The sequence below is a fragment of the Photinus pyralis genome, unplaced genomic scaffold (assembly GCF_008802855.1).
Source record: "Photinus pyralis isolate 1611_PpyrPB1 unplaced genomic scaffold, Ppyr1.3 Ppyr1.4_LG5, whole genome shotgun sequence".
NCBI lineage: Eukaryota > Metazoa > Arthropoda > Insecta > Coleoptera > Lampyridae > Photinus > Photinus pyralis.
Window position 1 is genome coordinate 31,020,576 of NW_022170596.1, and position 27,593 is coordinate 31,048,168.

Below are 27,593 nucleotides of genomic sequence, written 5' to 3' on the forward strand. Positions count from 1 at the left end.
AGTCGGTAGTACTAATTTTCATCGTGGAGATTCCAATTTTCCAACTTTACATCAATCATTTTAATTAGTTCTGATCGTTTATTAAGCTATTGGTTTCTCAATCAATGTTTTTCGGAAAAAGCTGAAGAGCTTTCTTTAAAAGCACTTAAGTCAAACGTCAATTCAGTAATCGTCAAGTTTGTTGCACAAAGCTAATTAAAGGGAATACTAAACCGCTAATTGAAAGCTTTTGAGAATTCATTCGGTTGTACCGGATCAGTCAGATAAATTAAGCGGTGTTTTGTAGAAGGCAATTTGATAATGCTTAAACATTGACGAATCCATTACAGAGCAACGGTTGCAAATTTGATAGTCATGCAGGACAATTATCCATCACAAGCTGTTTGTTTAGCAATTGTCTGCTCCTCTCTGATAATTGGGAATTAGTGCTTGTCCAATTCCGGCTTGACAGTGCACAATTTTCGTCACGCTCTGTATACTATCTGATCTGTACAAGCTGACATAACAATATGCATCTTTCGATCTTCTGATATAAGAAGAAGAAGGTATTAGTTTTCGGTATTAGTTTTCGGTGAATTTTAAAGTTTAATCTAAGAAATTGATAATAATGATAACAGTACTGCACAAAGGTGTTGAAAGCACTGAAATGCGTACGAAAATCAAAATAGGATATTGTTTAACTTACTCTAACACCCCCCAGGACTCTTATAAAAGCTTCACGTATTCCACTACAATGGGAAATCTAAATATTTCCACAAGGATCTACTTCAACCCCAAAGTGTCTGTCCCCATCTTTGACTACCTCTGTCCACGTTTAAACATATAGTGTTGAGCTCGTCCATAATCGTTTGCTAAACTTTTTGTTCAGTTAAGGGTGTAAAATGCAAAATTTGACAATGTAGTAGTAGAGAATCGCGTGAATTGTTGAATTTTCCTAGGTCTAAAACGGGCGCAACTAGGGAGTGGCTTCTGGGTCGTGCAAATTTACTCAATCAAAGAAACGTGAATATTTTTTGATGTACCACAAGACCGACAACCCCCGCAATAAAAGACTTTTCCTAAAATGCCATGTAATTCTGAAACGGAGAGTGGTCCCCTAATAGGTGATTATTTGTGTCTCGTTAAAATTAACAATCAAAGATAAATCTTGTTATGCTATAAGAAGGAAAACCCTCACAGTATAGAGGCCGTCCTCGTAAAGTCGAATTTTAAAACGGAGAGAGAGGGGTGCAACTAAGGGTGTTTTTGTGGGTCGCTTAAACAATCAATCAAAGACGCAAGAATATGTCATGACTCACAAGGGTAACAACTCCCACAGTAGAAGATTGCCATTCTAACCATTCTAAGATCTAATCTTCTTAGAAAGTGGCGAAATGATGGGACTGCTTCTGGATCCTTTAAACATAAACAATCAAAGAAACAAGAGTACTTGATTACAACCCTTACAAAAGTGAAGTAAAATTAAAATGAAGCGAGGGTGAATTTTCGGGCTCTATTAGGTGGTTGCTGGTAGGTCGATTAAACTAAATCTAAGAAAGACGAATACTTGACGATATGAAAACCCTCAGAGTGGAAGACCGTCCTAGAAAGTCATCTTATTTTAAAACGGAGAGACGGTTGCATCTTTGGGAATGAGGGAATGAGAATATTTGATGTATTCATAAAGGTTAACGCCCTCACAATTTAGAAGACTACCCTTGTTGAGTACGTTATTTGAAACCGGATATTGAGGTTTGTAATTTTTTGCAACTAAAGGGTTGCTTGTAGGTCTTTTAAACTTCATCCAACAAAGAAAGATGAATAAATTAATGTGTTTACCATAAGAATGACAACCCGTACGTAATTCTGAAACGGAAGGTTAAAGACACTTTTGTATTACACATTTTTGTAAACCGAGCATCCTCTAGATTTTAACGAATAAAATCGATATATTAAACTTTTTCTCAAAGATATAACAAAATCTCAAAAAAATTCCAAAAAAATTTTTTTTAATGTGTTTTTTTAACGAAGGCCACTATGTGGAAACCTATTTCATGAAGATGTACATGACTACCCATTTTCGATCCTTTTATACGGTGTGTCCGTAATTGTTAGGATATCAAAATAAATAATATAAGCGTCATGTACTTTGAAAATACGTATTCGCTCGCTTAAGATATACGGGGGAAAATTCAAAAATTGTCAAGTACAGAACGACTATATTTTCCTATAAGAGGACAGAAAATGTTTATTACAAAATGTTTGTGTACAATGATTGTCCAATAACCTACCATTTTCAGAATAAGTATACGGGGTGGGGTAAAAAAGTGATCAAACCTTAACTCACTTGTTTAAATGAGACACTCCGTAGATATTAATTTAAAAGGATAGCTAGTAATTATCACACCATGGATAATATTACAAAAAGGTTCAAGCGATGCAGAAAAATTGTTTGTATTTTGTTTTACCTTTTTTGAATTTTTGAAAATCTTGTTTGTGTGATATTTTTGAAAAGAGAATTTAGCATACTGTCTTTTTAAGTTCAAATCTAGGTTCTTTTAAAAAAATAGGTTACGTGCGATATCTTTTTTTACCTTTTTACCATGATAAAGAAACTTTTTTAACTATTTCATAAATAGAACACCCTCTAGATTTTAACGGCAAAAATAGATACTAAATTCATTTTCAAAAATATAACAAACCATATTTCAAAAATCTGTTTGAAAACTGTTTGGATTTTTTGAAATTACTTAAACTTTTTTTGAATTTTTCTATATTCTATTTTTAACTATTGGTTTTGGGGATAAAATCTGTGAACCCTTTTATGGAAACAACAATGTTCTTGACTGTACTCTCGACAGCATTACAATCTTGAAGTAATCGGACATTCCACTTTCACAGCAACACCTACTACGAGCCGGTACACGAATACACAGACAACAATGAATCGTCCATTTTGTCGTTAAATTTAAAGATGGCAAAAAGCACCGATGCAAAAAGACCCTAACACCGCTAATTAAGGTGATATTAATGGATTTCAACCGCCTCTAACCACTAGACAAACAAGATGTTGAACTTAGACAAAGTTTGAAAGACTACAATGTTATGTAAGTCCGTTGATTAGTCGCCTCTTACGACATGCAGTGTCTCTGCAGTAGGGTTATTCTTTCCCGACCCTACACGGGAATGAAAAATATAATAATCTCAAACGCAACTACCCCGCTCATATCCCGCCATTGCCTTAATTTCAAGTAAACTCGCTGCCCAATGAAAAAAAACCACTTGGTGCACGTCTAAGAGTAATAAAAAGGCCATGGCGTTTTTCAAGAGCTGATGCTTGGCCTGTTTACTTTGTATGAATTTATTTTACGTAGTCCTTTATCAATGAGAACAGGAAGAAAATAAGGACAGTGCGTTCACCCTATCACTTGATATTGAGACTGTAAAATATGCTTTTCCGTAATTTTTGCCGCTCAGCCCGCATTTGGAAACCAGACTCATATTCAATAGCACTGATCTTTGAACTTGTAGAAATCGATCGCTGTCTCTTTTCTCGAGTTCGAATAGGAACAGATGGACAGACGGACAAAACCATCGCTTAAGGAAAATTTTTTTTCTTTCCAAGAATTCCCCTAAAAATCGTCAACGTGTTTAGGGCAACACTTTCCTCTGTAAAAAACAACCCTTTTGTCATCAGTCACATCAGTTCAAGGATTAGATCTATAGACAAAATATGACCGAAGGGGTCTAATGTCGTTTGGAGAAAAAACCGTTTAATCTATTATCTTTTAATTAGGTCACAATACCTATTGCCCTATCGGTTACTGTAACAGCTTTTGGTGAGGATAGCTAGGAATGAATTCAGAAGAAGAGCTTGGGTGTTTTCATTCGGAATTACACACGAAATTTTAAATAATTTAAAGAGAAACTGTTACGGCTGGATCCCTTCCACGTTAAGAACCGAACTAACATTTGATCCTTGTGGTAGGTACTCCGGAAAGGAAAGGACACGAAGTTATCAGATGAAAGTGAATGAAATGTTGCATGCCTTTTTTCAGAGAACCGTATCCAAATAATTTAAAATGTTGACAAAGAATTCCGTAACCAAAAGCACAGCATATTGTTAATCCGCCTTCAAGCAATCTCACCCAACACGTTTTGTATTCAAGTACCGATCTACCACTTTAACTTACGATTTTATTTAATTATATATAACGCATAATTTCCTGTAATCTTTGAAATACGTAAAATATACCCTGCTTCGCTAAAAAGGGAATGTATTGTATATACCATGGGCAGCTAGGCGTTTATGCAGAAAAATTCTTTGGATTTTTCTCCGTTTAATTCGCATGGCATTAGGACATTAGACACCTATTTCCAGACTCAATTTTAATTAACGTACCTTGTACAATCAAAGTTATTGATCTAGACCTATCCATTGTACTAATCAACAGTTAAATTGAAACTGGGCTTGGAGTGTCTTGGACACACAACAATCCAGACGTTACGCAACTCTTAATTCCCTTTATCTCCAATTTAGCGGCTTAGCAAATATTACAAAACCTCTAATGGTTTCTTTGTGCAGTGATGATTTGCCAAAATTGACAACGGTCAGCGTTGAGTGAGCACTTAATTAATGCAGCCGAAAAAAACGCTTACGCACGAAAAGCGAACGAACAAAGGCTAATTTTCAAAGACATTACGCTATAATATAAATCTAATAATTTTTGCGGCAACATTTTCTTGTCAAGTGCTTGCGAACGTTTTCTCGTTTAGATTGTCTCGATAATGTTAACCGCGGATTGATGTTTGTGTCAGTCGAGATTTCCATTTTGCAGATCACGAGAAAAACGACGATTATTGATTCGTCTGGGAATTTTTGTGGTTTATAAGTAAAAAGGAAAGCGTGCCGAAATTATCATTGGCCTACTAGTTTATGCTACGGATGTAGATTTCCCGATGCGCCGCGAGCCTCGGGGTTAATAAGTGAAACCGACATTTGCATATTTTTAGTTATAATCAACGTATGGATGCGTAAATTAGAGATCTGCATTTTTCTAGGTTAGACTAAGAGCGCTTCGGCGTAACATGCTAACTAATTTGATACGATTTCGATTCCAGTAATATATAAAAAATCGGCACCTAAGATCTTGAAAAAGTTTCGTAATCCCTGAAGATTTTTTAATTACGAGGAATTTAAAATCAACCGAGTGTATAGTAATAAAGTTACTGTTGCAATAAGGATTTTCACTTATTAATATGGTGGCTTTACGCAATTAGATAATTTGCGGAGAATTTCTCAAATTAAGTTTTACTGCTTGTACACTGCATACTGTACGCTTAATTTCCATTTAATACCTTAAACGTTACATTATCGTTCTAATTACGGTAGGTAAACACAAATATTATGAAAGTTAAATTAATTCTTTATACTGCAATTACATTTATAACGCGTTCGTACAAGATTTCTTTAGTGCATTGTTTAAAAGAGAATCCTTGGTCATTCATTCTGTTCTAGGAATCAAGGAATTGTCTATAAGTGTATTGTCTGGTCTGTTATTGACGTTATTGTGAATAGTTTTGTCTGTGAGTAGTGTGATATCTCAATATAATTTATGTATGTTGTTTTCAAGTATTATCTGTGGAGTATATTTAAAGTATGATATGTGTAATCTGTTGTGAGATTATGTTAAGAGCTAATTCCTGCTGCCTCATCGTGTCGATGTTTGTATTTTGTTTGTGTAAGTCGTGGACATGACAATACTATGTGTTGGATTGTTTCCAATGTTTGTGAACAGGGTCGACAAGAATCATGTGTCGGTGTTTTTCAATTGCGTGTGTTAATGATCTGGTCTTGTATTGCTAACATAAAACCTTTAGTCTTTGGGAAGATATAATTTAGGTGTAACCATGTGTGCGTTGCTATAGGAGCAACACAATCCTGGTTAACTTCTTGTGGAAATCGTCCTTGTAAAGGCTTTTGGTTCACATATAGGTATCATATTTTCTATGTATGTATATGTAAGTTTTGATGTAGGTGGAAGTATATTAGTTTCCTGTAGGTTAAGAAGCCTGTAAGATTTGTCTGCACATCTTACTGCGTTGTGTATAGGACTGAAGTGTCTGATTTGTTATAAAAGTATTGTCACAAACTGTGTATTTGTGTTTGATACAAATGTTAAGTCCTCCTTCCCCTTGCGAACGAGGAAGCTAAAGTCGTACAGTAGAGGCGTGAGGTAGAAATATATGATGTTTTCTTAATAGTGTACGAGTGTTTCTTTGTATTTGTTCTAAATATATGTATTTTTGCAACGTATCAACCCAAAAGGGTATGTAAGTACTGGTGTGGCATAAGTGTTAATAGCTTTGATTGTATTTCTAGTGTGTAATTTTATTTTACGTACTGTATTTTCCAATATAGAACGCAAATTAGAGGGGTTCTGTGTTTCAGATCGAGTACATTTATGGGTATTTTAAAGTACTTAGTTGTTTTTTAAGTCTTAAGCTTAAAATAAATCCTACTTAACGTTATACTTTATTTCAATCCACTGCGCAGATTCATCCAGGGAATATTTGGGTCAGCACATTTCATCCACAATAGTTTGCGCTCGAAATATTCGCCCCCATAAGGTTCGACATAGAACATTTAATTAAAAAGCCGACCAAAAGATTAAAGGAAGAGAAATCTCGCCCCAAGTTGGTTAACCAGAACTCATCCCCCAATAGTCTTTAAAAAACTCTTCGAATACCCCTCTGAAAGGGGAGCATATATCTAGAAGGTGCCGAATTCTTGCGGGCAAGTTTATCTTCAGAGAGAGAATATTGTGAGAATAAATTACGGTACTGAATTTTATTGATTAGAATAGTCATTTTGCGAATTTACCTGGCACCCCGAAATATTTGTCAAAGCAAAAGGATATTCGTCCCTGACAATTTCCCTTTTGTATTCGCCCAAGGAATTTGCGATGCTTAATCTCGGAAGATTTGCCCCTAATGCCCCAATGAATTTTTGCATCGGCAAATTCATTCACAGAAATTCGCCTTAGAAAATTATTCTGCCTCGGAGGGTGAGTACTATATTTGCTTTTAATTCTCGGAAGATTTACCTCTAGTGTAATAGACCAATAAATTATTCATAACGAAAAATTCATCTAGGGAAATTCGGCTCTGCAAATATTCGCTCCCGTATAATACTTGCCCCACTTGAGTTCCTGAAGTATTCGCCATCGAAATATCCATCCAAAAATTTTGAAGTGGAAAATCCAAATGACAAATGCTCTCAAAAACCCCTCCCCAAGAAGCTCTTTCCAAGGGAAAATGGTTTGAAAACATTTTAGAATAAGTGTTTTTTTTCGTGCATTAATATCTACTTTTACATGCACTCAAATAGATAATTATACGAGGGTTGTCCAGAAAGTAGCAGACGTTTTGAAATAAAAAAAATTAAAAATGGAAAGACAATCTCATATTATATACATTTGGGAGCTACACTGTTTCAACGAGCTCTGCCTTATATCTAATGGAGATTGCGGAGTATACAGCTTTTTACCAATCGCGATTGTAAATCCATTTAGAAAGCAAGCATAATTGAAAATACAAGTATAGAAAGTTTTTCTAACATGAGGAAATCTGGGATATACAAAATTAGTTGCCATCAAGAAAACTAAAAAATTTTACATAATCATTGAGGCATTATTGTATTACCCCAATTACATAAACGACGAGATATAAAATATTGACACCTTTCATGCCAAATTAATTTAAATTGAAAACTCATTCAAATTTTCGGAAATAAATTACCGAAAGAGGCACGTAATTTGCACAACAATATCCACCTATCAAAAATCTTTATGATAAAAATTAATGTTGGCAATAATTAAAGAGGCGCCTACGCGAATGCCGTTATCCCGTTGCAGCGGCGACCTGCCCGAACAATTCGACCACCCTGCATCTCGCAGGGCTCCCCATAGTGAAAACGCTGAATGTTGACTAACTTAACATAATTAAACAGACGACGTCCTCTTGTAACGAGGTCCCCTACAAGATAATTATAAATAATTACCTGTTAAGGATCGAAGATAAATAATGAATGACTTCGGAAAAAATTCGGAAAAATATTGTTCCGCTAGATTAGGAGGCGGCGAGCGACTGTGACGCGGTGTTCATAACAAATTAACAGTACTTCTGTTGTTAAAAGTATTATTTATGGGTGTAATTATAATTTTGACGGCCACCTTGTAAATTTTTAATCGTTAAGGCTTAGAATTGGTGTCTTTGAAAGTTAATCTGTAATACACACCAATAAAGTTTGATAAACGATCGCCTTAAATTACACAAGCTGATATACGACCAACATAAATACATATTTATAATAATTTTTTAATGCGCTGAAACCATAAACCCCTGAGAACGTACCGCCGATTTCTATACGTTTCTCGTTCGTTACACTTTCATCGCGTTGCATCGTTTGTAAGGAAAGAAAGTTAAACAACGTGAAGAAATTACCGAAGAAATGAACACGAAAAATCAATTAAGGAACTACTGTGATTAATCGATTACTAATAGCTTAAAGTGTCATTAATCAATATCCGTTACTTAGCAGTATGAATTTGTTATTAAACATTAATTCCCCCTGATTGGATCTCCAAGGTATTTTTGATGTGACTTTCCATTCGGTGAATACATCACTGCGTCCATAGTTGAAGATGATGTTTGGTGATTTGGTGATTTTTGGAAAGATCAAGGAAATTGAGGTCAATAACTAATTAACGATTGAGTTTGAAATTTTGAGTTGTAGTTGTGGTAGAAGCGTTCCTGAATATTCCAAACTTAGGTTTACGTTTGAATTTTGTGCAGTCAGGTCAACACCTTGGTGCTAAATTTTAAGTTGGAGTGGAAATCGATGGTCTGTAGACGTTTTTCTCAATCTTAGGCTTACTTTTGATTTTCGGAAAGATCGGGGAAAATGAAGTCAACAACTAGTTTTGATTGGGCGATCAATTGCAGGTATAGGGCTGGAATCATAGTACTACAATTTCAGGCAACCCTTCCGCAGTTAGACCTGACTACTCTTCATCCTACCAGAGGCTTCGAAGCAGCACTCGTTGGAAATTATTATCCATCTTCTTCTCTCCATATCTCATTAAATATGGATCCCAGCGAAAAATCGTATAGAATAGAGAATTTTGTATGTAGATTAATTAAGTATAAGAATATTTCTTGGTATGAACCACCATTTACGAGTCATTTACAGAAAATTGTTATGTAAGACACCTATATAAGACAACTATACCAAAATTCACTTTTTTACGGATTATTTACCATATTTTTCCTTCTTTGGATCAACTAAAAGAATTTCATTGATTTGTATGGTATTTTACCACTATTGTACCACGTGTACGTAGATCTAGTACTGTGTTGAAGAATACTTTTTAAATGACCATCAGCAAAATATGGGATCCGACCCACATCCGCTTATAGCATATACAGGGTGAATCATCAGGACCGTCGGTTAGTCATATCTGGAGAACAATCTACACTACTGACTTCAAACATCAGTTTCTGCTACTACCCCGATACCCTCGACACTATGTCCTTTTCGGTACTCTTATGAGAATTTTCAAGAGAAGATCATCAAAATCATACTTTTCTACTGTACAAGAGTACACCCCCAGACCGCCAACACTACATCTCTCTCAACAGTCCCATGTTAACTTTCAAAAGAGGATGATCGAACCTCTTACTCATCAACCTCCTTATTTAAAATGGAATGCTATACTTTGCATTGCAGCTTAACATTCCACTTCTTATTTTGCAAAAATGTAGGTATGTGGATAGAACCTTTTCAGGAATAGTTATTTAGATAAAAGTCAGAAAAATGATACATTACTGGCGAGGATATATTGAAGTGCGAAGCCCCTTTCCGGCCGAGTACTTTAATTTCCGAGTTATAATGACATTTTACTGACGAGTTTTGTATTAAATTTTACCAGAAATCATATTTTAATTTTAATTTTTATATATAACTTTTGATTAATGTCAATCTGTCAGTGATGACAGGGGTCATTATAACATTTGGATATGTCAAAAATGCGGCCGGTAAAGTGACGGTGCGGCCGGTAAAGTGACAAGCGGCACGAAACGTAGTCTGCTCTGCCTCTGTCATGGAAACTAAAACTTCCTGACAGAAACTAGGCATGAAAATGAAGGTTTCAGGACGATTTTGGATAAAAATATTTTTTTGTTTTTGATAGAATCGGGACTTCACCGTTTTTACACAAAATGAGGGTTTCCTGTCTTCTGAAAATATATATCCATTATAAAGAGCACAATTTAATGCTAAAGTTGAATCTCTCATGATCATTTTTGAGAGAGCAGAGGGAAATTGAATATCTCTTTCTTCTACTCGATCTCCAACAACGTCGTCCTCTGCACTTTCGTGATCATTTTGAGGAAAAGCTCACCGAACCTTTGCTCCTCTCTGGTCTGAGGGTTATAGAATTCTGTTGGAATAGAAGAAAGATTCTACTCTCCTTTCTTAAAATTTAACATGAGAGTACCAATGGCCCAGGGTAGAACCCAAATGAATTCGTACTTTTTCGATCAGACTCCTCAATCAAAAGTTATGGGCAAAAAACCAATTTCGACAAAAAATTCAGGGCTGTAACTTTTGATTTAGTGGCCCCATCTTGGAACTCTTTGAAATTATGGATTCTACAGGCCACATCCCTGCAATGGCCTCATCAAATTCGAACCGCAAACCTGGCACCGGGGGGCTTGAAACAAAGGTTCGATGATTCTTTCTTGAAAGTTAACACGAGGGTGATGGAGAGGACGTAGTGTCAAGGAACTGGAAGTACATAGTGGTGGCAAAAATGCGGAACCCGACGGAAGGCGACATTTTCAAGACTAACTAGATAAAGTATTGTGACCAATCATAATCTTTGAAAATCTAAATTGGTATTTGATCCAATCCTTTAGTAAAGCTAATTACTACTGTCTGTGGTTATTAGTGGTAAATAGGTAATTTTTAATAGTGGATATTGCTTTTCTTTCCAATGGTACCGTAAATTTTTTACAATGAACAGCATGTGCCATAATATGATCTGTCTGAACAGTACATTAACGAACACTCAAATATGACAAATACGGCAACTACACCCATCAAGCAAGCTAATATTCATCTTTGCATATTGCACATTACTTATATAGAAAGTTATAGAAGTAGATAATCGTGTTGGCGTTTAGTTTCTTCGCATTGCCAATATTTTTTTTCAATTAGCCTAACCGCAAATAACGCAATCAGTCCAGGAATTTTAAGCATCCTCCTTTACTCATTACGAACAGAATACCTCGCAAAGTAAACACTTCCAATTCGAATACGTTAAAGGTCACGTAACCACTTACCTTTATCCCGCCGGGCGCGTTTCCCAAATCTGCAAAAGAAGAAAGACTCGAATTAGTAACGGAGAAAATGCGCTAGAAATTCATTCGACAAAAAAAAATTGTGTTCCCACTGAACCCTGTAATTTAAGAGGAGGAGGAAATTAAAAAGCAGCATCGATAGTAATTTTGGTTTAATAGACAAAAGGTTGCGGTATCACGTTCTCTATTAGAGAATGCGCTATAATTAGACATTTTTGTGTGTATAAAAAATCATCGCGTCGGTTTCTAATTTGAAATTCTTTGTACTCTAATATCAAAGGTATTGACATTTTTGACGTTAGAGAGACCAAATATAGGAAGGTACTCAGTGGGTGCATCCACGCATGGGTTGGTAATTACAGCGACTTCTTTTTCTACGCGAATGTAGGTTAAGTTTGATTATGATACCATCAGCCTTAATGTTAAGCAATATTAGATAATCCCTTTTTGGAGACGTCTGCATTGTGCATGTAAGCCCGTTTCTTTAAATGTAAATGACGATATGAATCGACCATTACTTATTTTGATGTCGAGAACTTGTATACATCTTCACATGTCACTATAACTCATAAATTATATTTCTGGCTATCTTAATATCACGATCAAACTATGATGAGAAACTGCTTTATGAGTAAAATTAATACCCCTCAGCGAAGATTCCCGGCAAATTTATTGGACACACCGCTTCACAAGCTAAGGTAATTGATGTTTTTGGTATTAAAAGATTCCGCCTTTTTCATAGAAGATTACATCATGTAGCTTTTCGAATTAAAAATTACTAATAAATTGTCAAATCAAAAATTTACCATAATGATGTCATTTCTAATAAGTATGCAACTGCATCTAAATTTGCATATATTGTTATTAATCCACGTCCAGGAAAGATTTGGCAATGATTTATATCAACAATAAAGAAATTAGCATAAAGTACTTGTGAAGGTAACCTCTTGACTCTTCGCTAAATTAAATGACAGATTCAACATCTAATGGTGCACGTTAGTGACGATGAACGTTTAGAATTTGACTGTCATGGTTTATAGCGATAAAAGTGGTATTTTGTGTAATTAAAGACACAGCTTTATGTGAACTGTAATCACATTTACATACGTGCTTCACCTTTGCCACCAATATAACCAGTCAATTAGGTACAATGTTTTCTTAACACCGTCTGAGAAATCTGCGCTTTACCTAAAAAACGCGGTGGCAAGAAATGAAGTCCTTAGTGTTTTGCAATTCAACCTAGAATTTATCGATCTGTTTTTAAAAAAAGTCCAAATGACAAGAGCAACCGCTTTCAGTGTAGAAAAACCTACTTCGATAGCATCTCCGACTTGCGGTATCAAACGGAAACTCCATGTGATTTTGTTAGTAAAAAAAAAATCGCACGCGGTTCGCGCTTTGTCTATGTCAATCGTAATCAACAAATTCTTTTCCTAAAAAACGAGGTCACTTATTTCCGTTCCGATTCCATCGGTTATACAATTAAAATTGGTCCAAGAATAAGATTGGTACATGGGGTGCTGCAAAGTTATGCGTTTTGCAATAATTATTAAGTAAACGCAATTAGTCAAGAAAGCGGCGTGGTCAAATTTTGTTGTTCTGAAATAGTCGCAGACCCCCCCTTTTTATATTCAGCAGACAAGGCTGCAATAAAAAATATTTCCTAATGTCTTGCGGTTTGTTCACTACCTATACTTACAATCGACCTTTTTTTTTGAGAAAAGTGCTTTAAAAAAGTCCTGCTTTTATCAAATCTCTAAATGTACCATTTCGTTACCCTCTAAAACGCGAGGTTTTCGAATAAATCGAAAAAAACCTGTCCTTCAACATCAAAAATTTAAATACAGCTAAACAGGTTTTTTTTTTAATTTATTTGGACTTCTTGAAAAATCAAAAAACACGGTCCCTATAGTATAGCGAACCTCATATCGGAGTTTGGGACAACTGTGTAATAGACTATTGTTTCTTCGTACAAAAAATGCATTTTCATGAACCAAAAGATCATTTTTACTAGAATGGAACCGTCACAGTTTCATAAAGGGAGTTTTGTCGCAGTGTGCTACTTGATTATACGAAGATCAATAATAAATTAAAATGGTCACCAGGAAAGAATGCCAACTATGAAAAACATATGATTGTGGACCGGCATCAAGCGTTCTTTCACCAGCATTCTCTCCTGGGGAGCCTATACAAATTATGTTTTTATGTTTTCCGAATTCCCTACCTGCCTGCTGATTAAAATAACTGAATTAATGAGTTTCGTTTTATTTTAAAAGGTCGGGTGAAAGGACCCAAGCTTTAAATAATTAATTCTTTTTGAAATTTTGTAAAAAGCGCACCCGAAAATATTTTTAGCTTAGTAATAAATAAATTATAAGATTAGCAACGAAAATTATTATTGTTAATTATTTATTTTCAGGTGTGTCGGATCGTAAAAAAAATCCTTGATATTGTAATAATTTTTTCTTAGTAAATCTTTTGTCAAGGCATGTCCACATTAGCAACATTGTTCCGTCGCGACCCTTGTGCTAAGTGTGTAACTTTGAATATCGGGTGATCAAAAAGAACTGCAGACAGTTAAAATTGGGCGCTTTAAGTTTTTAATGTTTTTCACTTAATGAATTGGCAAACATGTTTAGAAGGTAGTTTATTTATGCATTAGTGATTTAATTGATCCACCACTGCTGTTACAAAAATGACATATGGTATGTTACCAACTTCATAAATGTTTAGTATTGCGGGAAATTCAAACTGTCCGCAATATTTTTCGATCACCCGGTACTTAAGAAGAGACGTTATTCACAAGTCTACGTAAGAGAAAAAGTCATTTACCGAGTTTTTTATTAATAGTCACGCATGTTCTTTAAAGTTAACGCCTCTGTCCACTACACAGCCCAGGAATTTGGCACTTAAACTACAGGGTGTTTCTACTCAAAGTGGACAACGCAATAGGAGTTATAAAACTAGCCAAAGCTGACACCTTTTTAAAGTAAATTTATTCATATTGGCTTTTGTTTCCGAATTATGAACCTTGAAAAAAATCTTCAACTTTTGTAAAAAACTACAAACAACTCATTGAAAAAAATGCATTTAAAGTTGTCTTTGATTTCAATAAAGAAAATTTCTAAGTGGAGGAAAATTTATTTTGTGTGCATTATGTGTTTTATATACAAAAGTTTGCCGTCTATGGATTAGTTTTAAAATTAAGTCAAGGTTAATTCACAGAGATCGTGGTCACGAAATTCCTAGTGTAAATTACAAACAAAAAATTTGAAAAGGAAGTGTAAGTTGAAACTAGCTCATTATTTAAATTTGTCATCAATATATTCGACAATTTATGGTCAAGCAAGCAAGTAATTAAAAAAAGACCAAGTCTTGAAATCAAGTTTCATGAAAATTGAAAAGGGCCAACTTTCAGTAACTAAGTATTCGTAAAGCCTGTGTTAGAAGCTTGATGGTCAATTTTGCTAAAGAATAAAAAACAATTAAATTAAAAAATTTGTAAAGAATCAAAATTTTAATTCAAAGAAGGGGGGGGGGGGGTTCAACCTCTTTATATGCAACCATGATGCACATTATCTATAGTTCTAACAAGATATAATCAAACCCAGTAAAAAAGAATCAATGCAATACAAAGGGTTAACGCTTAGGGCCTTTGAAAACCATGGATTGAAAATGTACAACGGAATAGCTCCAAACGTTATTTTTACGCAATGCTTTTTTAAGCGGCTTTACATGATCCTATCGGTTACTCAGGAGGAATTGGTTCCGGAAAAATAGGCTCTGGAATAGGTGCCCGGGTAAGATTCATCTCCAGGTAGCTTCCCTTTACATATATATACCCTGGAATCTACAGAGTATTCTCCCATGGAATATATTTCATTAAGGAATATTCGCCCCGGCAATTTGAGTTAGCTGGTAACCCTGGGAATTTGCTTCCGAAATTTCACCACTGAAATTGAAAATTTAACCTCAGTCACTATCCATAATATCCACCCCCCGTGTTTCTGCCATCGAAAATTATTGGCTCCCAGTGCATTCACTACGGAAAGTTCATCCACATATTAACACATTAACGGTTCAAACGCACATTCGAAAATCGACGTCCAGAAACCCACAACCTCTGGAAAATTTCGTTAAGGAAATTCTCCATTATATTTCTGTAACGATCCTTAGCAATTACTACAGAGAACTACGAGTAAATATCAGCGAAATTGGAAATTTTTGCCGAATACGATAAAAACATCCCCGTAACAGTGAATATACCAAAAAAGCTTCTCGTGTTCAAACATCCCCATATACCAACTATTGTCGATATTAGATCTATTCGCACCCTCTCTTAGGGGTAAGTTATACGGAGGTGGAATTTTAGGAGAAATATTTTTTTTTTTTTTAGAAATATTTTATCCTGCGTTATTCAAATTACTTTTGGGGTTTACTGCTGGCATATTAAACTAAGGCTATAATATCCTTCTCGTTCGAAATTGATTCTTTTGATTCGTATTCGTAACCAAAATTCGATTTATGAGAGATATCGTAAGATCTTTAAAGTCCTTGCAGGGTTGGGAAGGACCTTTTTTTAAATTTTGGTACTCTACTAGGTACCATTATCAGAATGGATCTAAAGTAAGAAAACATGAATCATTACGACGATTATATATATCCTACCTAACTGTACCTTCAGTTTTTCATAGACCAAGTGAATTTTTATTACAACAAATCATTCATCAATCGAGTATAACGAATGTTGGGTTTCATTTACACTTTTTAAGTGTTTTACTTTGCCACCTTGACCACAGCTTGTTAATCAAATTGACGCTTCCAATACTTTTTGCTGATCTATTTATCACGTATCCAAAAGATTAGTTACAGTATTTTTATCCAATTACGAATCTTGTCAAATTTCGCGCGCGTATACGTCTTAATTAGTGTACCTAACCGTGGGAATATTCCCTTCAATAAAAAGGTCTCATCTTTGCTTGCTATTCGGTGAGATTCAACAACAACCCTTTTCATTAAATGATTTCTCACACTCGCACAATCGAAGGATAAACATTTATCGAGAAATCAAAAGATCTAATTTGCTACCATGACAAATCAAGTCCTGCGTAGACTTGGACTAGTTCAAAATAATCAATCGGCGACCTTGTTAGAAAGAACCTTTTTGACCTGATTAACTACCTTAGCCTCGTGTAAATCATTAAGTAATTAATGTAAAGAAAATCCGAGAACAAAGCTGACGATATTCATCTAAACGAGACAACGTGTAGCACAAGAGGAACACCCACACCAAACCGTGCAATTAAAATTTACTTATTTCAGTCACCATTGTACACACAATTTTCTAATTAATTTTTAAAATCACCAACAAAGGTTTACCGTTCGAGAAACAATCGACCGAGTGAATTATGGCGCCTTATTAATATTAAACAAACCGAGCTGCGCCCAATCGGTCGTTAATTATTAGGTAAATTACATAAACGAAGTCGCCTCTGCGCCCAATTCTTAAGCCGTAAACGAACTCGCTTATACCGCGCAAAATGGGCCAAATTAATTAAGAAAATTTAACAATGGGGAAGAATGCCGTAAAAAAAAGTGGTAAAAATCGGACAATGAATTGAAGATAAAATCGAAGACCCACGTTTTGCCTATGTATTATTCATGAGGTGGATGCAACGGAATATGTTCGACGGCTTTTTAAAGTGCGACTTTTACACCTTCTGGTACCTTTTTTTTTATATTGGTGCTTGGATCATCTCCAATTTCGGCTATTTGTTAAATTTTGTGATCGTAAATTTGGTCAAAACTCACCATTTATATGCCACAAGTGAAATACGTTGATTACCATATCAAGTTTTCCAAATATTTTATTATTATTGAAATTCCTTAGGTTGGGACATTGGTATTTTGGCGCCGATTCGAATTGTGTGCAATTCCCTTTTGCAACAGCCTTTGTTGATTTTTGTGTTTAAGTCTGATGTACTTGCTAATTAGCGTCGTCTACATCTGTCCCCATATAATAATTTATAGTCGAGTTCACGTAAGTGTGTAGGTTGACAAAGCTGTCATCGGGAACTTGTAGAGGAAGTGATAAAAGTGTGCTTTATTTCTGATGTGAAAGATAAATTGCTTTATGGTGATTTAACTATTCAAAGCTAGACCGGACAGCATTGTTTGGTTTCCTTTTGCCGTTTTTGGAAGCTGTTCGTTCGTCTTACTCGTTCACTTGCAACTGTTGATTTCCTTTTGTACATATTATAATGAAGCAATCCTATACTAAAAAAATTTTTTTGAATAAAATTTTGTTCCAGAAAACTAATAGACATATAAAGTGGAAAAAAATCAATCAGAACCCCAAATCAGTAAAGTAGTAATAAATTTTCGTGTTTTTCATACTCTCCTTATCCTAAAACTACATAAGAAGAATAATATTGCTATTAAGAGTACGGAGATATAATCAATTAAAACATGTTGTAAATAACCATATGCATGATGAATGGTAATATAGATCAGTATTATATTAGCAAAGTTTAAAATCAAAATTAACTGTCCTATCTAGTCTTCAGGAGCCTGAAATAAATATCTACACATTTGGCATGTGTCATAATACTAAAAGTGTGCAATTAAGTGTTAATCGCACAGAAAGTGTATCCGAAGTTTTGAATTAATCGAAAAAAATCTATTTTCGTCGTTCCCTCGTATCGTAATATCAAACTGAAATAGTCATTTGTGCAGCATCGTTCAATTGACACAGTCTCTACGCTCACGGGTCAAACTTTGAACTCGAGTTCAAAAACTCCCCTTTCTTCTCAAGTTTTACACATAATTTTTTCTAAACGACTACTTTCGTCTCTAAAAAGGGTGAAGAAAATCTGATTTTCCACTCTAGTGGGGAAAGTAAAAAACAATTGCTGCGTTAATGTTAATAATGACATTTAAAATTGAAACATACGTATCTGATCCCATATCGATTGCTATATATCAAATTTCATTATTGCATGCGATAATTTTTCAATTTTGATTGTATTAGTAAAATAGTTATTTGTACAACTAAAGAAGAAAGTGGAGTTTTTCAACTCGCTCATGTGTCAATTGAACGAGAGTTGAAAAACACTTTCTTCTTAAGCTTTACACATAATTTTTTCTGAAACTACAATTAAAATTGAAAAACTATCGTATGCATACATAAACGTCATTATTAAGATTAACGCAGCAATTGTTTTTTACTTTCCTCACTAGAGAGGAATTAGTTATTTCTTCAAACTAGTTTTGAAAGTGATACTTTTCATTAATTTGCAGTTTGATTAATGAGCACTCTTTCAAAATGTGTTGTACGCGAAAGGGACATTTCTGACCTTTGAAATATCTTGCCAATGGTAAAGGTTGTCGTAAACTCTTAATATTCCTCGAGTACCCACAGTTGTTAAATAAGTAGGTACCAACATTCAGTTTTAAGAAAAGAATTAGGAAAGGTCCTCACTTAGTGTAGGAGAAACGGCATTTGTGGTTCAAGCTCGTGACGAACTTTAAGCTTTTGTTTTCTAAATTGCCCAATTGCACATTTACTGTACCTCTATAAAGAGGTTACAGACATTTATTGTCCCATATCCCTTACTCCCTTAAATCTGAAATTGTTTCTCTATCATGAAAAAGGCTACGATTTGTTCTAATTTATGTTCATATTAGGAAACAGTGTTGCAATTTTTTGTATCTTAAATTAACTGTATCAAACAAATTGTTAATAATAAATATATAATTATCAAAAATTTTGAAATTTTGAACTGAAACTGTACAAAATAAAATGAATTAGGTAGGTACTCGTTGCCATCGACTAGGCCAAACTTTCCAAAATTGTAATCCTTTTAGGTGAATTATTAATGTAAACCTCTCCTGTGATTTTTGTTGCTTGACAATAAAATTAACACTTAACTACCAGTGATCGAAAATCAATTCAAAATTTAAATGAATTCCATATGCACTTTCCCTTAAAGATAAATTTTGCTGCAAATAAGTATATTTTGGTAAAAACCTTTTAACGTAATCTAAATTGAGATGGCCACTACCTTATGAATTACAAATAATTTAAATTCTCAAATTTGATAAATACACATACAAGTAGATACACACCTAAAATTCCTTTATGCACTTTTTATAAGATAAAGTTAGTTATTAATGGACTCATGAACTTGGCTGATGTATTGGAATGCTCTATAGCACAAAGATCTGATTCTTATATTCAGTTCCAATTCAATATGTTAATAAGACAGGTTACATTAAATATATAAAACAATCAAATTTTTACAACAATGAAATAAATAATATGGACTCTTAATTTTCAGGAAAGTGCATATTGTAATTTATTGTAATGTGTTTTTTCGCGGAGGATCCACGAAACTGTTCCTCTATGGTGCATTCTACGTGGGACATGCTGTAGATAAGTGTGTGAAAGCGGATATATGTTTTACGCATTACAAGGTCATTATTTGTTTCATTTATTATGACTCATGCTGGTATATTATTTAACCGTAAGAAAGCTGAATTTATGAATTAATGAATGATTTATGAAATAGCATCGTAACCATTTTTGTTCAATGATATAAGTTATACACTGTGTCCAGGATGAAGATGTCTATCATGGTGGTCTTGGAAACCATACGAAGGTGGTCAAAGTAGTTGAAAGTTGCGCAGTTAAAGGGTTGTAATCATGCAGTACAGAAAACCTGATAATTATGATTATTTCCGAAGATATGCTAGAAGAACCGACATCTGTCGATTTTATTATTTTTTCTGATTATTTGAAATTCAAACATTTTTCCAAGTTCTGATATCGCAAAGCACCCGTTCTTGCACACGAATTATACCAGAATTAATAAACACTAGGTACATGGATGGAAGATCGAACGGGCCCTTAACTATTCAAAAGCGTAACTTACGGACCTATTTATTTATGTTCTACGAGTGGGAAATAGAAGACAGAATTAATTGCATTAATTTGTAGTGTTGTTTCAGCCGTTGATAAGGAAGACCAAATGCCGTATCTAATTGTTCCCGTTTTATTATTCTTGCAGCTTCCGAAAGCTCCCGTCATTTGGAAGACGGATCCGAATGCTAGGATAGAAATGAACATGATCGCGTAAATAAGCAGACCTCCCGCTTGACCCGAGAATTGCAATCAACAATGGATGTTAATTGAGTTGCCGAATTTGGAATTTTTAAGTACGCATTAATACCGGTAGCTAATCAGATTTAAAGCAGCAAACCTCATCTGAATATCTGATTGTGTTTGGTATCATTTGAAGCGCGCTTGATTTAACATGAATTTTAAATCTAGTCCCAGATTCGTTCGTCAATATTGACATGGAAAGTGAAGCATTCCCTTTGCGTTTAATTTAGAAGGGATCATTTTTATCTTCCGCTATTGCTTCGTTGTTCGAAGTGGGTATTTGGGCCTTACTAATTTTTGGATTTTTGCCGCACCGTTAAATCATAAGTGAAGGCGCTTGATAAGTTTCCTTCCATTAATTATACAGGGGCAGCAGGCGTATTATTTTCAGTTTTATCAAGCTCTCATCATCTCCCAAAGTTTACACGATTATAGTTACTATTTCTTTCACGTGTGAATATTTTTGAAGAAATAAGGATTTTCAAATAAGAACTAGGGAAAACGTTATACAGGCTGTCCCAAATATAGAGGTCCACCCTTTAATAACAGTTAGATAAGAAGTTGTCCATTTTAAAATAATAGCAGATACAGTACTTCAAAGCAACCATACATTTTTAGATTTCCAGTTAGGGTCGCATGGGACGAAATCGAGCCACATCTTGTCTTCGTACGGGTGGTGGGCACTGAGCAATTATTGAAAAAAATTTAATTTGGCTTTTACTGAAAACGGTTAGTGATGGAACTTTTCTACCTTCAAGTTGCTATGACTTGAAAATGAAGCAAATTAACAATTTACGCTTATTTTGAGGTACTGTATCTACTTGCAGGGTGGAGCTTTAAATTTGGGACACCCTGCATATAGATAAGTACAGCTACAGAACCTTTTTTTTTGTTGAACATGGACACAGTATTTCATTTCGTAATTATTTTTTAAGAGCGAAAATTACTCCATGTACGACGTTCTTGATTGCTCATTCGAGATTAAATTTAATGAATGCTTTTGGTTGCGATACGTTGCTTCTAAATATACGCTTTGCATTAGCAAGCAGCTTTTGATCTATTCTGAACATTTTCCGAGGCACAATGGTCACCGCTTCTCGACTAAACAGAATTTCTTTTTGCTAGAATTCTTGTGGGTCGTATTTAGTTGAATGGAACGTTCTCACGGTTTATTCTAAGTCAAACATTTTGACAAAGTTCCCATGTCGAACAATTCGACAAAAATGTCGGAACTAATGTCGCATCTATATAATTAATAATCCGATTTCACAGTTACGGAAATGCCTCTTTCTTGTGAGACAATTAGGATTATTTGGTTGGTGTTTACGGTTGACCACAATTTTTAAATAACTCGCTTTTTCATAAATCTGGTAATAACCTTCAAGGTATCGTGAATTTGGAAGTTTTTCGTGTAAGTTGGCGATTAGGTTTCGCAAGACGGAAACAGTTACCAAATCTCTCCCTAACTGTTTATTATAATCAGTCATAAAACCAAGCGTGTTCCTAACTTTGGTAAAAAATGGTGTAACTTAATACACTCATTAGTCTTACTGGCTTGTAAGTTTAGAAAATATAGAAATATTGAAAGTGCTGTAGAACAATTCCAGAAGATGAAACAGCACAACAACAAAAGTAATTCAAGAGACACGAGCCGCAATAGAAAACAATCTCAGTAAAAAGCAATGGTACCTTATTTGAACCATGCGCAAGATGAGCAACTCGTCCTGGCTATATTTGGTGATCATTATTTTGACATAAAAGGAGTATTCTCTTTGAAAATGATATAGTACGCTTTACTTAATTTAAAAACAGTGTACCTACCGTTCAGCAGAGCGACATGCAATAATAAATTTAAACGACCAATTTCCAAAGCCGCGACATTCCATTTTGTTGTTTTGATGGGGAAGGACTTGAAAATGAGTTACCGGATGGATCTCGTTAACGCGTTTTCTAAAACGCGACGGACATCTGCGCGTCTAAATTATACAGAGGAATTTTCTACACGACTAACCAGTTATTTATATTTGGAAACTTCGGCGATGGAATATAATTACATACGCCTTTTTTCGGCAAATTTTTAACTTAGAAATTACGAGTAATTTACAGCGGCACATCAACACGTATTCAAATTAATGATGATTTTAATGAGCGTCAAAATTACAGGGTACACTGCTTAGCGATTGATTTAAACAGGATACAGAGTGCATTTAAACTTTAGGGTCAGCGATTTGACCGGGCAAGGCGATTTTCCCATAAAGAAACCGATACAAATTCTACAAGAATTTGCCAATTAACTATTTTAGGCACAAGTGCATTTTTTGCGAATATTTGTGTGCCAATATTCCCGTTGCAAAATGCAAATATCCGAATTGTCCGCATTTGAATCGTGCTTGTCATTATTCGTGCCTGAGGTGTATTAAGCATTAGACATTAGCGTATAGTAGACCGTCAGTCTTAACGCGTTTTCATCATCGTTAATGAAAAAAACGCAATTCGATACACCCTATCAAAATATGAGAAACGTCAATTTAATATTTCTAGCCAAAATACATATAACGGTACCGAGCATGTAAGTATGTTATTACATACATGACATTTCCATTGTATGTAAGGTTAATTTGATATTGATATTTGACAACGATGTCCAATTTAAATTAATTAGTTTTGACGTCAATGTACCTACAGTTTTCAATTTCCAACAAACTCCGTACGAGATAATTTGATGTCAGTCAATTACAGATGCAAAGAATCCGTTAGTGGAAAAACTTTTTGAAATATTGGGTAATAATCTCATTCGAAACGGTAATAAACACGCGCCATTATAATTTTATAACTCATGACATAGCAAACAAAGCGAATATTTCGCGTTTTAATGACGTCAGTGCAGTTGCTGAAACATCTACTGACACTGACAACTAGCTAACCATTACCTAAAAAGTTCTAGGATAGTATAATGGGGCCTTTACGTTTACGTACTGCATAAACTTACAAATAAGTGAGCTCTCGTATAATAAAATTGTGCTGGTCGATGACTAATGGGTGAAATGTATGGGAGAACAGGGAAAATTCCTGAAATGGAAGTTAATGTGTAAATTAAGTCGCCCGTGGAGCAGTTAATGAATCACAACGAGATGAGAGCTCAATAAATTTGAAATAAAAATCTTAAACATTAATTTCCAAGTCGGTTATGTTTAACTTAAATCTTGGCGTCCTACGGAATGAGGTGGAATACTTTGCTGAAAGTCAATTTATATCACCTTCAAAAGTGAGAAATGTGTTAAGATGATATTAAGCAAATGAATGGTATTTTAAAAAATGGTTTATTTAGCAACTTTTTTACATGTAAAGGCTTTTTGTCTACATTTAATCTATCTATACAAAAAGTTAGTGCAATCATTATTGAAACAAGACTTTTAAGTATTTCATTTGGTGACGGAATACGAATTATTGATTTTGAGAGTGCCCTATGAACAAATAGGCCGAATAAAAATATTAGGAGAACTACTTTCCGATGATATCATTGCTACATGAAAAATTTCCTCCTTCAGGTATTACTAATTCTTATCCTATAACTTCTGACCCAAGGGAACCAAGCACATACCAAAAGTAATTGCATGTTTTTTTTGCAGAATAAATGGTAATAAACTGTTTCAAACCAATATAGACAACGAGCAACAAACAGATGGGCGAACAGAAAGTCCAAATAATCCAAAATGTTATCAGTTAGTATATCTATTACTGAAAATAGAATTGGAAAATTTGAAACCGTTTGGGAGTTATCACGCTCACAGGCGGACGAACGGACAAAATCATGAACGAACTGGGTCGCTTGTTAATAATGCTGTTATGACTATAAATTTAAAGATAGCTAACTGGCGTAGAGATGCCAGTATGGTAATGTACGTGGAAGATGATTTGCGTGTACGTTCTTTCAAGGGAATTGTAACTAGAAAGAGATTTCAATGATACGTTAGACGACGAATTGCTGATTAAAAAGATGTTACGTTTATATACAAATTCGCAGGTTAAAATACTAATTTACTGAAAAAATATTTATAATAAGAGCGTTAGAACATCTGACGACGTTTTACAGGATAAGTGGGTATGCACCACTTATTTACCCCGGCCCTAACTCGAATGAATTCCCAGGAAGTAATATGTGTAATGTGATCTTAATTTAGTGAATTGGCCAACGTTTTCACGACGTGAATTTGTAGTTAAGATCAACTAACTTAATTCAATTCAATGAGTAAGTACAGACCAGTTCGGGCGTGCTAACTGAATTTGTTCAACAAAAACATGAAATATGTCTTACGAATGTGAGCCTTTTTATTCGACTTGAAACCCTTTGAAATTTATTAATTAAATTAGCAAAAAAACAAGAAAACTTCAATCATGTTTTATGACGTGAATTCAATTTTTTTTTAATTAAAATGATATAGCTTCCGTTGGGTTATTGGGACTGTGGTCGGTACAAGGGCTTTAAAAGTTGCATAATTACGTGTTAGTTATTTTTAGTTTACGGTCATAGTAATTAGTTGTTTGATATTCACTGGCATTTCTAAATTATGCCGCCACTTGTCGGTGGATTTTTCGACGCAGGCCTTTCGATCATTATCGAGTCGGGGGATTTATTAGAATTTAAGTTCAATTTTAACGTAAAAGTATTGATGTATGGAGACATATTTTGCATGGGTATGTAAAATTTAATTTAACATCAGTTGAGTTATTAATTTGATTCTGATTGTCGTTGGATTTCCGTGTTTGTACAGGGCTATCAACAAAGAACCTGAAGATACTTAAATTTTTAAAGAGCTTCGCCTATTTTATTACTCGTTTGGCTTGAGATGAATTAATTTAATTGATACCCCCAAGGTTTATGGGTTGTACAAGGCTTTAAACGCTAGATCGATAATAGGGAAATAATTTCACATATTAATTATATTTACAAGTAAGTACGGAAAAGTCATATACATTTCTGAATTGAATATTGAATATTTTGTGACGTGAATCGAATTTTCTGAGGGTAAATTAATTTAATTCGCATGAGCTTTTCGGGATTACTAGTCTATCTCATTCAAAACTGTGTTCTGTGGCGTCTGAAAGCTCTTGTCATTTAGAAGAAGAGGGCAAATTAATATTTTAGAATTTCAGCCATGATAAGCCATTATTAGCAGGTTTGGTTTCCTATGATAAATTAAAACGACCATTGGAACCGCAAGGCCCTGAGGGTTTACGCCGTTATAAGACTAATAGCATCGAAACTCGCCGGTTGATCCCGACATTCCAATTAACAATGGGTGTTCATTGGACTGCCCATTTTGGAGATTTCAATTCGTCTAATTGAGTAAGTGAAATTAACAGTTAGTACTTATATAAACGTGTTGCAGTAAACGTCATTCGATTGGCAAATTAGGCGCGCTTAATTAAGAAGAATTTTGAACCAAGTCCCATATTTTTCCGGGAATTCCAGTTTGTCATTTGGAATTTTGTGGGCTGAGAGGACTTTTGTGGCGGAAAATACGCATTTCCATTCAAATTACACGTTTTGGGAGCGTTTCGAATTTTAACTGAGAGATACTTGCTCTGCTTGGTTTTCAATACGCCATCCAGTCTTTTAAATTTTGAATGCTGCAGTTTCTTTAATTGAAAGCACCTTTCATTTGGAGATTTCGGCCAATTACTCTCACAACCTCCTTCTTTGGTAAAGCACTCGGGTCTGGTTTTACTTTCACGTTTTCGATGTTGCATTTTAATTTTGCATTTTTTGCGTTTATTTTTTTAAGTTTGATATGTGTAAAGGTCCAAACAAAAATCCCCAGCGTTACCTATCAAATTTTAATGGCTAAATCATTTGGACGGCTCATGCAATATAAACGTTGTATTTGATCAGTATTACACGGTCTGTAATTCTCACGAACGCAGGTAGTCATTAAGTTGTCTGATAAAATTAGCATTTTGATTATATTTTCTACGTGTCTAATCATCCTCATTTTCATATTATTTTAGTTCGCTTTCCAGTTTGCATAATTGAATTAGTATGTTAATAATTTTAAAGCGTGGAAACGAAATTTTGAAGTGTACAACGAAGCTTAAACGCTTATGAATAGTCAAACGCCATTATAGATCTTTGAGACTTTTAGAAGTGCGTGTTGGGTTAATTAAACTAATGGAAAATATGGTTTTGAAGCATGGCGAAGTTTGGTGGCTAATCATTTTGTGAATATGGTAGTAATTATAGATAATTATATTTTTGAAAGTGTATTTTGGAGGAAAATAGGTGCAAAACTGTTCCAAGTGGTGCACCACAGGGATCAACTCAGGATCCATTACTTTTTATAATTTATACAATGACACGTTCTGAGTATATACCGGTTTAAACTACTAAAGACGTACCGATCCATCAAAGTCGGGGCTTACAGAAGAAATATTCGCGTTAGTACAAATGTGCAAATGTCTCCTTGTCATTGTGCTATCTGTACTTATTTAGAGATTACCCTCATTTTAAAAATGGCCTCATTATGAAAGTATTGGCCATTTTGCAAAGTGCTCTCGAAACTATTAGGTAATAAAAAGTAGCAGAAAAAGATGCACCGGATTAAAATTGAACTGGAGTAATAAAAATTCAACTTATCTGCTATCCTTCATCTGGCATAGGACGAGATTTTGTCGTTGATAGACAGTAGGTACCTATCTTAAGATCTTTGGCAGAAATTTGCATTAATTTTATGTTTACTTAAAATTCCTGACTTTATTACTAACTCGGCTTAATAAGGATCGCCTTATGAGAGGTTAGTTACACATTACGTTGGTAAAATTTCTAAAAAATGCGAATTTTATTCATAATAATTGTATTTGTTTCACCTGTGAATTTTTAACGTATAATTTGCAAGCGGATTCGCATAAAGTTATGCAAACGGATCAGTAATTTCAACGCTACGTTAGAATGCGAATCAATTTGGACCGCTAATCTTACTGTAAAAATTTGCCCGGTACCATGTAAAAAAGTTGGATGTTATAGTTACGT

The 27,593-nt window shown here is 34.6% G+C and overlaps 1 protein-coding gene and 1 long non-coding RNA gene across 5 annotated transcripts in view; one reads left to right on the forward strand and one right to left on the reverse strand.

Moving 5' to 3' along the window:
* LOC116171976 (gastrula zinc finger protein XlCGF48.2) overlaps window positions 1–27,593 on the reverse strand; it is a 181,497-nt gene that overhangs the window by 84,415 nt on the left and 69,489 nt on the right. For 3 of the 4 annotated variants that reach the window (XM_031489053.1, XM_031489052.1, XM_031489051.1), the window contains one exon: window positions 11,386–11,414. The gene's annotated coding sequence lies outside the window, so the exon portion shown is untranslated. Of the gene's footprint in view, window positions 1–11,385; window positions 11,415–12,209; window positions 12,394–27,593 lie in introns of those variants that run through there. The other variant, XM_031489055.1, reaches the window with a different exon arrangement.
* LOC116171977 lies at window positions 8,388–9,252 on the forward strand. Its single transcript, XR_004145567.1, has 3 exons — window positions 8,388–8,732; window positions 8,777–8,884; window positions 8,935–9,252. It is a non-coding gene; the product is annotated as an uncharacterized LOC116171977 (long non-coding RNA).